The sequence below is a fragment of the Nomascus leucogenys genome, chromosome 7b (assembly GCF_006542625.1).
Source record: "Nomascus leucogenys isolate Asia chromosome 7b, Asia_NLE_v1, whole genome shotgun sequence".
Lineage (NCBI taxonomy): Eukaryota > Metazoa > Chordata > Mammalia > Primates > Hylobatidae > Nomascus > Nomascus leucogenys.
In genome coordinates, this window is record NC_044387.1 from 107,516,629 (window position 1) to 107,531,142 (window position 14,514).

Sequence of the window (14,514 nt, forward strand, 5' to 3'; positions counted from 1 at the left end):
TTAAAGTTACATTTGGAATAAAAATGTCCATAGAAACTCAAATATATTTGGATAATTAGTAGTGAAATAGCCAAATTGAAACTTTGCTGATCTGATTACTTCTGCTGCCATAATTATTGTGATTTGTCCTTCGTAATGATTATAAATGCTTTGTCTGGTCAATGATTTTGAAGACTCTCAGAGCAATCAGATCTATTATGCTGCAACTTGGATGGCTAAACAAATTTTAAGTTTTAGAACACATAAAACACACATCTTAAAAGAAACAAAACCCACTCATGCATGATGAGTAGGTCTGAGGTTAAAAAATGAAAAAAATGATGTTGAACAAACCTTCTCCAAGTCCTCCTCCAGGTGGCTTTTCTCATGGGAGCAACGTCACAAGAAAGACAGCAGATCCACCTGAGGCATGACGAGACAGTTCCTTTTGAGATTAGGGCAATATATGTGTTTTAGAAGATATTCAAAATAAAATCATAAATATTATCTTTCTAAGAAAGATAAGGGACAGTCACTGAGTTAGACAAAAATATTTTGGGAAGAAAATTGTGAAAACTGAAGTATCTTTATAAAAATTTTGTAAAATGTGAGTGTTTTGTTATTAGAAGAAAGAGGAAACTGCATAGGTGGAGAGAAGCTGGGCTCTCCACGTGAAGTAATGGTGCTCTTCTGGATTCTGCAGTTTCGGGTAAACCAGTCTTGGGTTTTTCCTCTCATATTTACTTCTTTTCACTGTGAAGATTCAGCCTTCACAGCAGAACCTGACAGGTTGTGCTGTTTATCTGTTCTTCTGGGAGGCTGCCTGCAGTTGAATAATAGCAACGACTCTGTGAGCTCAGGCTGCCCTCTGCTCTCATTCATCTCAGGCAAATGGCAGCAGAGAATGCATGTGAGCCATTCAGAACATTTCACAAATAACTTACACTCCGAGTCTTGAATAATGCTACTTTTTTTAAAGTTTTATTATGTTCATCATGAAGCTTAAAAAAGTCTTTTGCATTTGAGAGGAAAAATTATAATGTGAAAAATGTCCAGTTCTGCATCTCAATTATTTAAATGGTAATCCAAAGAAGCTCCTTCTCAGAAGCAATATTATTTTACACATGCCCTGTCAGAGGCCATTGTGCATTGTCCCAATCAAAAATCTTGAAGGGATTAGTGTAGCGAAGAGTTGTGCAATTAACTTTCTATTTGATATATTCATTTTGATATTTATAATGTTTGCTTCACTTTCTAATTGTGTGTGTGAGTGTGTGTGTGTGTGTGTGTGTGTGTGTGTGTGTTTTAAGACGGAGTTTTTGTTCTTGTTGCCCAGGCTGGGTTGCAATGGCATGCTCTCGGCTCATTGCAACCTCTGCCTCCCAGGTTCAAGTGATTCTCCTGCCTCAGCCTCCCAAGTAGCTGGGATTACAAGCACCTGCCACCATGCCCGGCTAATGTTTTTGTATTTTTAGTAGAGACGGCGTTTCACCATGTTGCCCAGGCTGGTCTTGAACTCCTGACCTCAGGTGTCTACATGCCTCGGCCTCCCAAAGTGCTGGAATTACAGACATGAGCTACTGCGCCCGGCCTCACTTTCTAATCGTTACTTCTCAGTTGTGAGGCGTGTTAGGACCTCCACAGAGACGTAGAGGAAAAACGGGTACAGACGGAATCGGGGCTAATGGGATTCTCCTTGTGGAGTGCCATCTGTACCTGGGGAAGGCTGATGTTTTGTACAACAGTGTCCGGGAGTGGTGGAAACCTTGGAGACAACTGTGGTAGTGTTGCTGTCCCAGAGGTTAACCTGTTGAGTAGGACATGGAAGCAGAAAGTCACTAGACAGACACGAAGATGTGGTTAGAGAATGTTACCTTCTTAATTTCGGGCAGATCTGCCATGAAGTGAGGCCCCATCTGGCCGTGGGAGGGTGGAGGGAATATATCCAGCCCTTGAGGCTGGAGGTTTGTAAATGCTTACTGGATGTGGGGTCAAGATAAACAGGCTACATTTCAGGGTAAAATTCCAGTCCCAGTGGCAGAAATAGGTTCTCTTGGGAGTACAAGGAAAAGGCTAGTCCTCAGGACAAAAAGGGTGTGACCAGGCATTACTTTAAGCATAAGCGGACACTGGATTATAGATACTGGGTTCAGGAGAGGAAATAAATCCCCTTGTCCTCCGCGGTCGTCCTGGGATGCACTGTCAGCTGGGACTCAATCAGGGGTTTGGTTAGACTAGATTTTCAGGTCGAGGATGCTGGGTACCGGCAGGCAGGAGCTGATACATCTTAAGATTTCAAGGGTCAATGAACTACCTATTTCTGTCTCAGCCCCCAGAGCCTCACACAGCATTAGCACAAAGTGGATGCTCCAAATGGGTACTGAGTTGACATCAGTGAATCGTACAGCATGTTTTCCTAAGTATACCTAAGGAAATAGTGCAAATCCATGTCTAGAATGCCCATATTGCCTGTTTAGGATGGTTATAGGATCTACTCAAACTCAAGACCTTATTTCTTCTCCTAGTTTTGAGAATGGTCTTTGAAAATATTTTCTTTTAGTGTTCCACTGAATGCACTCAAATAATAACATTAATTTACTTTAAAATTGAATTAAACCCCATACACATTTCTCTACACCTGTAGATTGGTTATCAAGAATAAAATTGTGGTGAAGTTTGCCACACTGAAATATTAGCATTACAGAAACAATATCCGCCACGTTCAGAGTTAGACACTGCTCTTATTATTGAAATGAGATATTTTTCATGTATACAAATGATGTTACTGAAAACGATTGGAAGACGTGCTCCTTGAACATTAATAGGAAGATTTGTCCCATGGAACACATGTTCCCTCAACTCCTCTGCCTTGTGAGTGCTGCCTGTGCTTACAGATAGTGATGAATTGTGTCATTAAGGGATAGTATGTTTCTTTCCACTTGCCCACATACAATGATTCACAATTCATTATAACCAAGAATATGTATCTTCCATGGCATTCCATGTTTTTTCTTGCATAAGGGCTCTGTTAACTAGGATTTCATTTGTAAAATTTGCACTTTCTAAAAATTTCTTAGTAATTATGAAGTTTAACCCACTCTTATCGCATATTTGAAAACCAAAATTCAGTGAACTGGAGTAACTTTGCCTGAGGTCAAACAGTTGCTATTGTGTGGGTCCTGAGATTCTATTTTTCAAACCAATTTTTTTCACCTTTTATATCATCTACCTCCGATTTGCAAACCATGGATAAAATATTTTTTGACAACATATAAATTACTCTTTATAAGTATAATTTAAGATAAATATAATAACTTAAGTATAATTTATATTAGAAATATTAGAAATATAAATACATAAAATAAATATTACTCTACAGGTGTAGAGTAATTTATAAACCCTAAGGCAATATAATTTATAAAACCCTAAGGCAATATAATTCCTTGAGGCATCATTAGTGATATAAACTTGAATTCAATTCACATGACAATGATGACCATTATAACATACCTTTCGAAGAGATGCCTGAACAGGGCCAATTGCTGGCTGTGTTGTCGCACAAAATATGGCTTTAAATAAAGCTAACCTGAGCTTTCAGAATATTTGAGTATGCTAATATAATGTCTCCAAAGGAAAACTATATATATTTGACAAAATATATTTTTTCTATAAAATGTATTATAGATAATATGTATATCCGAAACAAATAGATGTGCACGATCCCTACCACGTACTTTTCCCCTTTTTGACTGTTTAGTTATCTAAGTCCACTGTTGATTTATATAACAGCACCCAACTATCTGAAATACTCTGCAACAAGATAAGTCTCAATGAAATTAAATACTGAAACGAAATATTTTTAAAAAGTAGCCAAATAGCCAGATGTCTTCTTAATTTCCACATTTGTGGCATTCTGTGGAGAAATTCTCCAGATAAATGCTTACAATGTTTAATCCTCACATGAAGGTAACTTTGATGTAGACACTTCTGTATTAGTCCATATAAGAAACTGAAAGATTTAATGCCACCACTCCAGAAATACTGATTTAATCAACATTTCTATTAAATAAAATTGAGTAAAACTGGTCTTCTTTCTCATGACCTCATCTCGTACGATGTAACTGCATTAACATGTATAGGGGCATAGTGTTCGCAGTGCTGTCTTCAGATCAATATCGTCAATTACTTACTGACCATTAAGCTCACTATTAATTTAATACCAACAAATAGAAGAGATATAATTATCAAGCATTATCAATATGTACCTAGGGCCACAGAGTCATCAATTAATAGATCTCTGTTTCTCTGTCATTTTCCTTTGGAGACATTATATTAACATACTCAAATATTCTGAAAACTCAGGTTACCTTTATTTAAAACTACATTTTGTGTGACAACACAGTCAGCAATTGGCCCTGTTCAGTCATCTCTTTGAAGGTATGTTAAAATGGTCATAATTGTCATGTGAATTGAATTCAAGTTTATGTCCTTAATAATGCCTCAAGGAATTATATTGCCTTAGGGTTTTATAAATTACTCTTATAAAGATAAGAAGAAATTAGCTGAAAATAATTGAGCCTATACTATGGCATACTAAACAATATCTAGCTTATCAGATGGTTAATTTGTGCATATAAAATGAATATAGAATTATGTATGAGGTTAATTCAACTATCTGTGTCTGTAGCCATAATCTACATACACTCTTGTTCACATATCCAGTACATATTTATTGAGCATCTACTTGACTCCAGGCACATTGCTGGGACAGGGAATATGACATGAATGAGGCAGACGAGGCGTCTGCCCTCAAAGGTCCTGTTCAGCGAGAGGGGTGTTGCTGACTCCAGTTCCTGCTCCCTTGGCAGGCGTCATTCATCAATGGAGACATTCTTGCCCCAGAGCTTGGGTCTCCTCAACTTTTGTGCTCTTTGACGGGTCCAAGAATGAATCAAAACTGGCCTGGGAATTAAAATAATTTGCCATCCCTGGGTGTATATTTATGTGTATATGTAGTGGCTAATAAATTGGATGTTTCAACCTAGACACCCAGGCACAATTGATAACAATAATCAAAGTAAAGTTTGACACAGACTACAAAGAGAAGATTATTACAAATCTGAACTTTTAACTTCAAAACTGGTTGCATGACTTTTGGGTCTCTTTGCAGGATTCCTTCACCAATGATCAAAATGCAAAAGGTGGAGGAAGACTGGAAAGGAAGTTGTGAGGAATGCAGAGAGGATGTGGAGAGGAATGAAGGGTGATGTTCTGCTTAGGGGGTCATAGCACCTCCACCCGAGGCCACTGCGGGGGGCTTTCAAGGATGCCTTGGCAAATTTGCAGGTAAAGGGCCACAGGGCACTGATGCCGCAATCATGCCTGAGGAAACCGCAGGGGCTTATGCAGAAGAGAGCAGTGTACCCATGCAGGTTAACAGGAGGGTGACTACTCAGGTCAGAGATCATCATACTGGTTCCACTTAAAAATGAATTGTGGCCAAGTACAGTGGCCCATGCCTCGAATCCCAACACTTTGGGAGGCACAAGCAGGATGACTGCTTGAGGCCAGGAGTTTAAGACCAGCCTGGACAACATAGCAAGACTCCACTTCTTGAAAAAATATAAAAATAAGCCCAGCATGGTGGTGTGCACCTGTAGTCTCAACTACTTGGGAGGCCGAGGCAGGAGGATCACTGGAGCCCGGGAGAGCAAGGCTACGGTGAGCCACAATCATGCCTCTGCACTCCAGCCTGGATGACAGAGTGAGACTGTATCTCTAAAAAGTAACTAAATCAAGCTAGTAAAAACGAATCTTGCCTAAGGGGTTTTGCTTCCAGGGTAAGGGAAGCCCTGTGGTCACAGGCTGGCAGGATCATCATGAACAGAAGCTGGAATTGGATTGGAAGCTTCAGGCTCAAGGAAAGGCACTGCCCATGGCACAGGAGTTGCAATTGTGAGGCTTAGTAGAGGCGCCTTTAAATAACTCACAAAGCGTCTGTGCAAGAAAGTCAGCTCGTAAACCTCTGCAAGGTCTGGAAAGCAGGGTATCTACTTGTGACCGTCAGGATCGTGTAAGAAGCACAAACGGTCGTCCGGCCACTTTGATATCCAACCTTTCCCAACCCAGCTGATGGAAGCAGGAAGGACACTTCCCCCTACTCCTCCAAAGTACAGGCTGAGGGCAAGGACTAAGATTTAACTTCAAATCAAGTTAGCGCTTTCTAATATCATCTGGAAAAGGAAATTTTACATTACTGGAGATCGTATTTGCTACTTGAAGTTTTCATGGGCCTTTCTATTATCTAAGAGCGATCCAAAAAGTAGTGGAAATTGTCTGCATTGGCACTCAAGGGCAGGGACTGGACTGCAAGTATTGAAGGGGTTTCATGGGACAGTGGGAAGCAAAAATAGAAGTGCTTATATCATTCATTCATTCATATTAGCGTGCACTTATTGAAGACTCACTATGTGCTGGGCCCTGTTCTAGGTTCTGGATATTTGCCTATGGGAAAAAAAATATGTAGAAACATCCCCAGATTCACAGAATGTTATAGCAGGGAGTGTGTGTTCAACGTCCTGAAGATAACGTTCACACACAAATGGATAGATGGTAGATGACGGAGTGAGTAACTCACACTCTATTCATTTCTGTATCACCTCTAAAGTTTTGATGGAAGCCTAGGCTGGTGGAACTATGGGAAATGTGATTCTGGTTCTCTCTGTAGATTATAAGTGAGGTTGTCCTCTTATCTATGTCCTATGCTGGTCTTCACTTAAATTGTCAGATTCTTGTATCATGATTTCTAAGTAAATTGCAGAACTTTCACAAAGTTCCACTTTAAAAATACTGCTCTTCCAGCACAATTTGCAATTGCAAAAATATGGAACCAACCTAAATGTCCACCAACCAACAAGTGGATAAAGCAAATGTAGCATTTATACATCATGGAATACTACTTAGCCATAAAAAGAAATGAAATAATGGCATTCGCAGCAACTTAGATGGGGCTGGAGGCCATTATTCTAAGTGAAGTAACTCAGGAATAGAAAACCAAATATAGTGTGTTCTCACTTATAAGTGGGAGCTAAGCTGTGAGGACGCAAAGGCATAAGAATGATGTAATGGGCTTCAGGGACTTGGAGGGAAGGGTGGGAGTGGGCTAGAAATAAGAGACTAAACATTGTGCAAGGTGTACACACTGCTTGGGTGATGGGTACACCAAATCTCAGAAATCACCACTAAAGAACTTTGCCATATAACCAAACACCACCTCTCCTCCAAACACTATTGAAATAAAAATTCTAAAAACAGAAAAACACCCTAAAAATGTTTCAAAATCCTTTCTCTTTACTGTGCACTAATTGGCATAGTAACTGGCACTCGCTATCCAAACACTAGGTCAAACTCTGAAAGTTAGTTTTGTCACTTTTCTATAGATACATACTTCTTAAATAAAAATGTAATTTATAAAATAAAATAAAATACTGCTTTTCTTCAATTATGTGTATAACCAAACTGTAGTTTTCCTAATTTACTTTTGAATATGTTTTGCTACAAGTTTCTGCTTAAAATTGTTTCTGCAGGGTTTATTACATAAACATGTGCCATTTTCTTGCTCTTTCATAGACAAGACCATTGAGAAGATATTTGGACCCTGGTGGCAGTTTTTTATGTGTTTCTCAGCAGGGATGAATTAGCACAATTTGTGTTACATGCAATACAAGCAGGTTCTGGGTGGGTAATTTGCTTTGATCACTTTCTTTCCCCCGCCTCTCCTGCAAATACTCATACACAGCCTGCCTTGCAGGTCCTATTAGCACAGAAATGGAAAAAAGAGCTCTGACTTGTGGGAAAATGTTCATGTGGAATGCTCTACGACCACATGAAAGCTCTGAACTCTAGTGTATAGCTGTCTGTCTGAAAAATTTGCCATAAAATTACTTTATCTTCATTTATGTGTGGCAGAACAAATGCAAAACTAAAGGAATCCAAATTTTAAAGTGGGAAAATTTAGTAGAAGGAAAGTGAAAGCATTTTTTGATTAAACATTAAAATAATGACTGATTGACAGTTAAAATGATACATTTATAAAATATAGAAAACTTAAAATTCTGCTGCTAGGTATTTGCTTCTTAAAAACTTTAAAAGGATCATGTCTGTTTTATACTCATAATATTGTTGCTGTCACTCAGTTTCAATTCCATGAGCTTCATTCGGCTGATGTTCTTTACACTGATATTTGAAATGCGTGTTGTTTTAGCTCTTACGTGTAAGATAAGAGTCCTTCAATGTTTTAGTTTATGCAATTGAGCCATTATTAAAAAACAATTTGGTTGAACAGTGTTTATTACATATTCAACCACTTTTACTTCAGAATATTGATAGCTAACCTCTGACTATCAATTTAAGCCAGTTCATCAAAATGCTATTGCTTTCTTACGACAGACCAGATACAGCACTAGTTTTTGTATTAGCTAAAAAATAGTACTGCCTCTGAGGAGCTTGTCATCCAACATGTTGTGAGGAAAAAGAGATGTAAATTTTTAATTTACACTTTTATAATGCATAGTGTATACATTTGTAACTTCAGTAAAATGTGTAAGGTCTGTGGCAAACATGGACAGATTGTTACTTATCTCTTCCTAGTTTCTAATCTATATCCAATTTCTATTAATCACAGAGAGAGCACTTGGACATGAGACAAGAGGCTATGATAAAAGGTATGCATAAAAATGATGGTGGGGTATTAGAAGGATTGTAAATGCTGATGGTACATGTGTGGACTGTGAAGTGAAGATGTGAATCTTCAGGAAATATGCAGTAATAAACAACATGTATTAAAATACTTATTAAAATCATCTGATTAATCCAACAGTAAATGCTCTAGAGGCATTAAATTAAAACTCTCAAAGAATTATTATCTTCTTGAATCTTGTTAATTTCTTAAACACTTCAAATATATTATTTACTACTTGTTTGTTTTTAAAATCACAAGAGTAATGTTATTTGCATATATATATATACATCTAAAGCCAAACTAATAAAATAATAAATCTTTTCTTCTTCCAACAATCTGTCCTCTCTTCCGGACCTTACTTGATTGTTAACAATGATGCAGAAGTAATTCTCAGGAGAGACGGCCATAGCACAGTGCCTGGTTTCAAAGTGCGTGTTCAGAAAAAATTCCCTTCGCTCACCACTTGGAGCTAGGATTCTGAGAATCACACACATCCAACACATGTTTCAGGAAAAGAGAGTATGTCAGCCACGATAGAAGATACGTACGTAGTGAAGGGAGTCCACGCTCTCAAAGCCAAAGCACTCAGGAAAATAGAAACTCATCTGTTCTGAGGCCAGGAAATTTAAAAACATAAAATATCCACAGAACTTGGCTTCATGTAAGCATCAACATTATATAAAAGACAATAATACATGTCATGAGTTTCGGGAGTAAAATTAAGAGAGTTTTGATTGGATGAGCCCACAACGACTGAAATTAACTGACCATAGGCTTTTGAAGGCCGGAAGGATTTCCTGTCCACAGAGCATAAGTAAATCGGAAATTTGCAGTTGTGTATGTGAGCTAGCATTTCAATAGAAATAATATTAAATTAGGCATGGCTACTCTACTACATATTGCCACATCTTTGTCTCACCTTCCGTTTTCTATTTCTTTCTTCCCTCCAGGTAAACAAGATAGAATCGGGGAATCTTAAGAGACGTGTGTGTGTGCGTGGAGGTGAGGTCACAGGCAGAGAAGGCGGTGGAGTGTCAGACTGGGTGTGAGAGTCCCGGTGAGAGTCCGAGGAGCCCATAGAGACGATGGGAAGGTGGAATTACACTCCTTTTACACATCACATTTCACACTCGTTTTCGAGTTCCAATTTTTAGGAGCTCCATGGCATCTTTTGTGTATGATTATAATTTGCTGCTCAGAACCATTAAGATAAATATTTTGAGGCATGTTCTACGTGTAGCTTTTTTTGTGAATTTTCATTCTTATGCAGAGATTTCTACAATTGCCAGCTGGTTGGCTATCTGTGCATCTCTCGGTTTTTGTTGTCACTTTCCCAATGACAGGAAAATCTGATGCTATGTGACAGCCTGTTATTCTGATCTTCCTTCATCCTTTCTTTACAAGATATTCCTAATATAATTAATCTAAAGTTGAACACACTCTATGGAACAGTTCCTAATGGTTTTAGACAAGGTGTATCATATCGATTCCATACCTCTTCTTATCTGAACCTAAAATATTTTCTTTAAGCCTCCTGTCAGCAGTTCCTTATTTTAGATAATATTTGGGTTAAAATCTATAAGAATGAAATGTGGAAATCATTATAGAGGTTAAGGCCTTTACTGTAGGCCATAGTGGGTTGGGGGTTTGGGAATTCCAGGATAATTCTACAGGTAGAATTCTGTTAGATGGCATCAAATATGTTGCAAATAAAACACTACCCTTAGAGATACGCCAGCTTTATATAGAAAAGTGGCTAATTTATGTGGAGATCCAGTTCTGTCTCTAGTTTCAGTAAATTTAGACAGCGAATCTGTAGTGTATACACGCAAATAAGCTTGCTGTTGGAACACTGTTCTAATGGTGAGACTATCTGGAAATATCTTTGGAACATATAAACATTAATTCCTTCTAGAGAAAATGTTCATTTTCCATGTCTATTTAATTCCTTTTTTAAAAAAAAATTTTAGGCCTTCTGAATATGTGAGATGTTAGCTAAAAATTTAAATTATGTTCTAGGGTATTTGGAAGTTACTTGCCTTTAAAACACCATAACCACTTCAAAAGAGGTATTTGTCTCATTTGTAAATCTGTGATGTAAATTCTGAAGTTTCACAAATTGACAATGATGGTTATTACAGTATTAACATCGCCATACATCTCTTTGGTTAATTTACAAGCTTGATTAATCATGCTTCATTTTCTTTTGGGCTCTCATAGCAGCTTCTCTTATTTTTGAATGAAATGACTTCTGAAAGAGAACATCCTCTGAGGACACACTAATTCTCCCACCTTTACAGAAATTCCTTCTCAAGAAAAGGCAGATTTGCTCAGCACTGAAGCCACACCCCAGAAGCCTGGGGCTCCGTGTGGAGGGTGAATGCTGCTGACCAGAGCCTGGGGACTGCAGCTTTTAAAGCCTGTTTCTGCTGCTCGCTGCGGGGCCTGCAGGGCTGAGCTTCATCTTTCTGTGCTTCATTTCACTGTCAGTAGAAAGAGCATTATATTTTTATCCCCAGTGTCTTGTAAGTCATTTATTTTTCAATTTCTATAAGGAACTCTTTGTTCATGTTGAAGCAAACCTATATTATTAATAAATGATCCCGTCACAATGAAACACTCCTCTGGCTCTGCAGAGAGCCGAGGGACAGTTCTGTCCCGTCACCAGCGCTCCCCTTTCTTCACTGGATGAGCCTTACTTACACTGTCCCTGAAAAGTCAGTATGCAGAGGATTTGCTGACTCAGTCTGAAAGGACAAAGTCCCAGAGTTTCGATCTACCCGTTTGAAACAGTCATTCTCTAGTCCTTAGTAGAAATAACGCCTGGGAGCGTTTAGGGAAGAATAAAATCTTCATCTTGCTGAGAGCCAGAAGTGTTATCCATAATACCTGTCTTATTATTCAATAAGCCATCCGGAGCCACAGGAGACTGGAAGTAACTCACTGGCTCCCAGATGTTCTCACAGCCATAGTCTTCACTGCCTGCGAACAACTCCGGAAATGAGGCTTTCTCCTGTTGCTGTTTGTTCATACAGAACAAGATGAGACACAAGCCTCCTGCTTAATTAGAGTATGAATTTTTGAAAATGTCTGGTCACTTTGTTCTTTCTCTTGTTTCCATCTAGTGTTGCCACTCTAATTAGGGAATGGCAGTGCTAAAAATACAGATGTTAACACCAAATCAGTCCATCCTAATTATCACTCACAGACCAAACATTTTTTAGGCAGGCAAAAACTGTCATGAGAACTAAAATTTGATTTGGAGACTATTTCACTTATACAGTTTCTTCACATGATGACCAGCCTTCTTTCTTGAGTAATAGTTATTACTATGGCCATTGCTGTTAATTCTGTGACTTATCACTTCCCATATAGACCCAAGCACTGAGCTAAGTATTTCACAGGCATTATCTCATGGAAGGCACTCAACAACGCTATCAGCTGGCCGTTGTTATCATCCTCATTTTATAGGTGAGGGGTTAAAGAACACTTCCAAGATCTCATCGCTGGTCATTGGTAGCAACAGGGTTTAAAACCAGGTTTGTCCAACTTCAGAACTGTGATCTCATTTGCAACCGTGTCTGCTAAGTAACATGATACAGAATTGGTTAAATACTTTCCATATGAATGTCTGCAGGTTTAGGATTTAAATCATTCTATAAAATGGATTTTCGATATAATAAAAATGACCAATGTATTCTGTAAATTGCATTGCCTAAGTGTGGGAAGAAGGGCTGGAAGCAACGCAGTCATCGATTCCGTGGGAAAGGACGGACGTGAGAGATGCAGCCGGTCAACATAGTCTGTTATTAATTTCGAATACCCAAGTATTAGTCAGATATTATTTGTGTTTCTCAAAAGTGTCATCTAATTTTTATTATTTTTTAAGTAATTTTTAAATTTTCATTTAAGTAATGCATACATATAGTAAATACTTCAACACTAAAAAACAAAGGACATAAAATGGGAAATGCCTGCCTTCCCTCTGTCCTGCCTCCCCCTACTCTCTGGTTTTCTGTCCAAAGTCAAACACATTCAATTCCTTCAGCTCACTTCACCAGGAGTAAGCCTCCATACTGCTAAATAATATGCTCATTAGTCTATTGTCTGACTTTTTAATTGCTGACATTATTTTTATCTTTATTTTAAAGTATAATATGAATATAATTATCTCATAGTTTTGACAACGTCAACATAATACAATATAGTTCATAGTATTCTAGAAAGTTAGGCACATACTCTTGTAGTTTTTAAATATGTAAATTTCTTCTCTCTTCTGTCTCTGCAAGGCCTATCTCTAATTTCTCTAGTGGTGAGGTTTGTTCTCACTCAGTGTGGAGACCTGGGTCTCTTTTTTTTGGGGGGATGGAGTCTCACTCTGTCTCCCAGGCTAGAGTGCAATGGCGTGATCTCGGCTCACTACAACCTCCGCTTGTGGGTTCAGGTGATTCTCCTGCCTCAGCCTCCCGAGTAGCTGGGATTACAGGTGCCCACCCCAACACCCAGCTAATTTTTATATTTTTAGTAGGATGGGGTTTCGCCATGTTGGTCAGGCTGGTCTTGAACTCCTGACCTCAAGTGGTCCACCCACCTCAGCCTTCAAATTTCTGGGATTACAGGCGTGAGCCACTGCACCCAGGCAAGATCTGTGTCTCTTACTATATGCTTAATTGTGTTCTGTTTTGCTTTTGCGTCTCTTTCTGCATTCCAGGTTTTCTTTCAATGACTCACACTTTCACTATAAACTTCCTTTCAAGAACAAGGCAGGCGACACCGCGGAGGAGCTCGACTTGTGAGGAGCACCCTTGTTATTTGGTGGAGTTGCGACAGCACAATTGGGTTTAATTGAGCTTTTCCACTGGGCACCTCCAAATGTCAGTGGTCTCAACAAGAGAAAGTTGAGGATCTCACAGTTCTGTTTCTGTACTTCACTGAATCCCCCATTTCCTACCTATTGCTCACCCCAGCTCTCCACTATGTGCTGTGTGCCCAAGTCTACAGCATCTGGTCATCCACAAAACAGCTTCCAGCATCCTGAGGTGGTGGGGGGTGTGGTTGAGGAGAAGGTCATCGGTTTTGCTGGTGAGGGGCAGGAGTTGAGCACTCTAATCACAGGCATCCAAGCGAGTCCTGTGGAGGAAGTCCCACACTTCAAGCCTGCCTCCTGCCACATCCAGCACCTCCAGCTCCAGAGCATCTTGGGGTTCTAGGGCACCTCCAGCTCTGGAGCATCTTGGGGTTCCAGGGGCACCTCCAGCTCTGGAGCATCTTGGGGTTCCAGGGCACCTCCAGCTCCAGAGCATCTTGGGGTTCTAGGGCACCTCCAGCTCTGGAGCATCTTGGGGTTCCAGGGGCACCTCCAGCTCCAGAGCATCTTGGGGTTCTAGGGCACCTCCAGCTCTGGAGCATCTTGGGGTTCCAGGGGCACCTCCAGCTCCAGAGCATCTTGGGGTTCCAGGGCACCTCCAGCTCCAGAGCATCTTGGGGTTCTAGGGCACCTCCAGCTCTGGAGCATCTTGGGGTTCCAGGGCACCTCCAGCTCCGGAACATCTTGGGGTTCCAGGGGCACCTCCAGCTCCGGAGCATCTTGGGGTTCCAGGGCACCTCCAGCTCTGGAGCATCTTGGGGTTCCAGGGGCACCTCCAGTTCAAGAGCATCTTGGGGTTCCAGGGCACCTCCAGCTCTGGAGCATCTTGGGGTTCCAGAGCACCTCCAGCTCTGGAGCATCTTGGGGTTCCAGGGCACCTCCAGCTCTGGAGCATCTTGGGGTTCCAGGGGCACCTCCAGCTCCAGAG

General features: G+C 40.0%; 1 long non-coding RNA gene across 1 annotated transcript in view; it reads left to right on the plus strand.

The window, feature by feature from the left end:
* Positions 1 to 14,514, plus strand: part of LOC115836099 — a 42,457-nt gene that overhangs the window by 20,293 nt on the left and 7,650 nt on the right. The window contains exons 2-6 of the long non-coding RNA XR_004031097.1: positions 5,150 to 5,325; positions 7,609 to 7,716; positions 8,663 to 8,702; positions 9,670 to 9,721; positions 11,020 to 11,204. This is a non-coding gene — a long non-coding RNA (uncharacterized LOC115836099). The remainder of the gene's footprint in view (positions 1 to 5,149; positions 5,326 to 7,608; positions 7,717 to 8,662; positions 8,703 to 9,669; positions 9,722 to 11,019; positions 11,205 to 14,514) is intronic.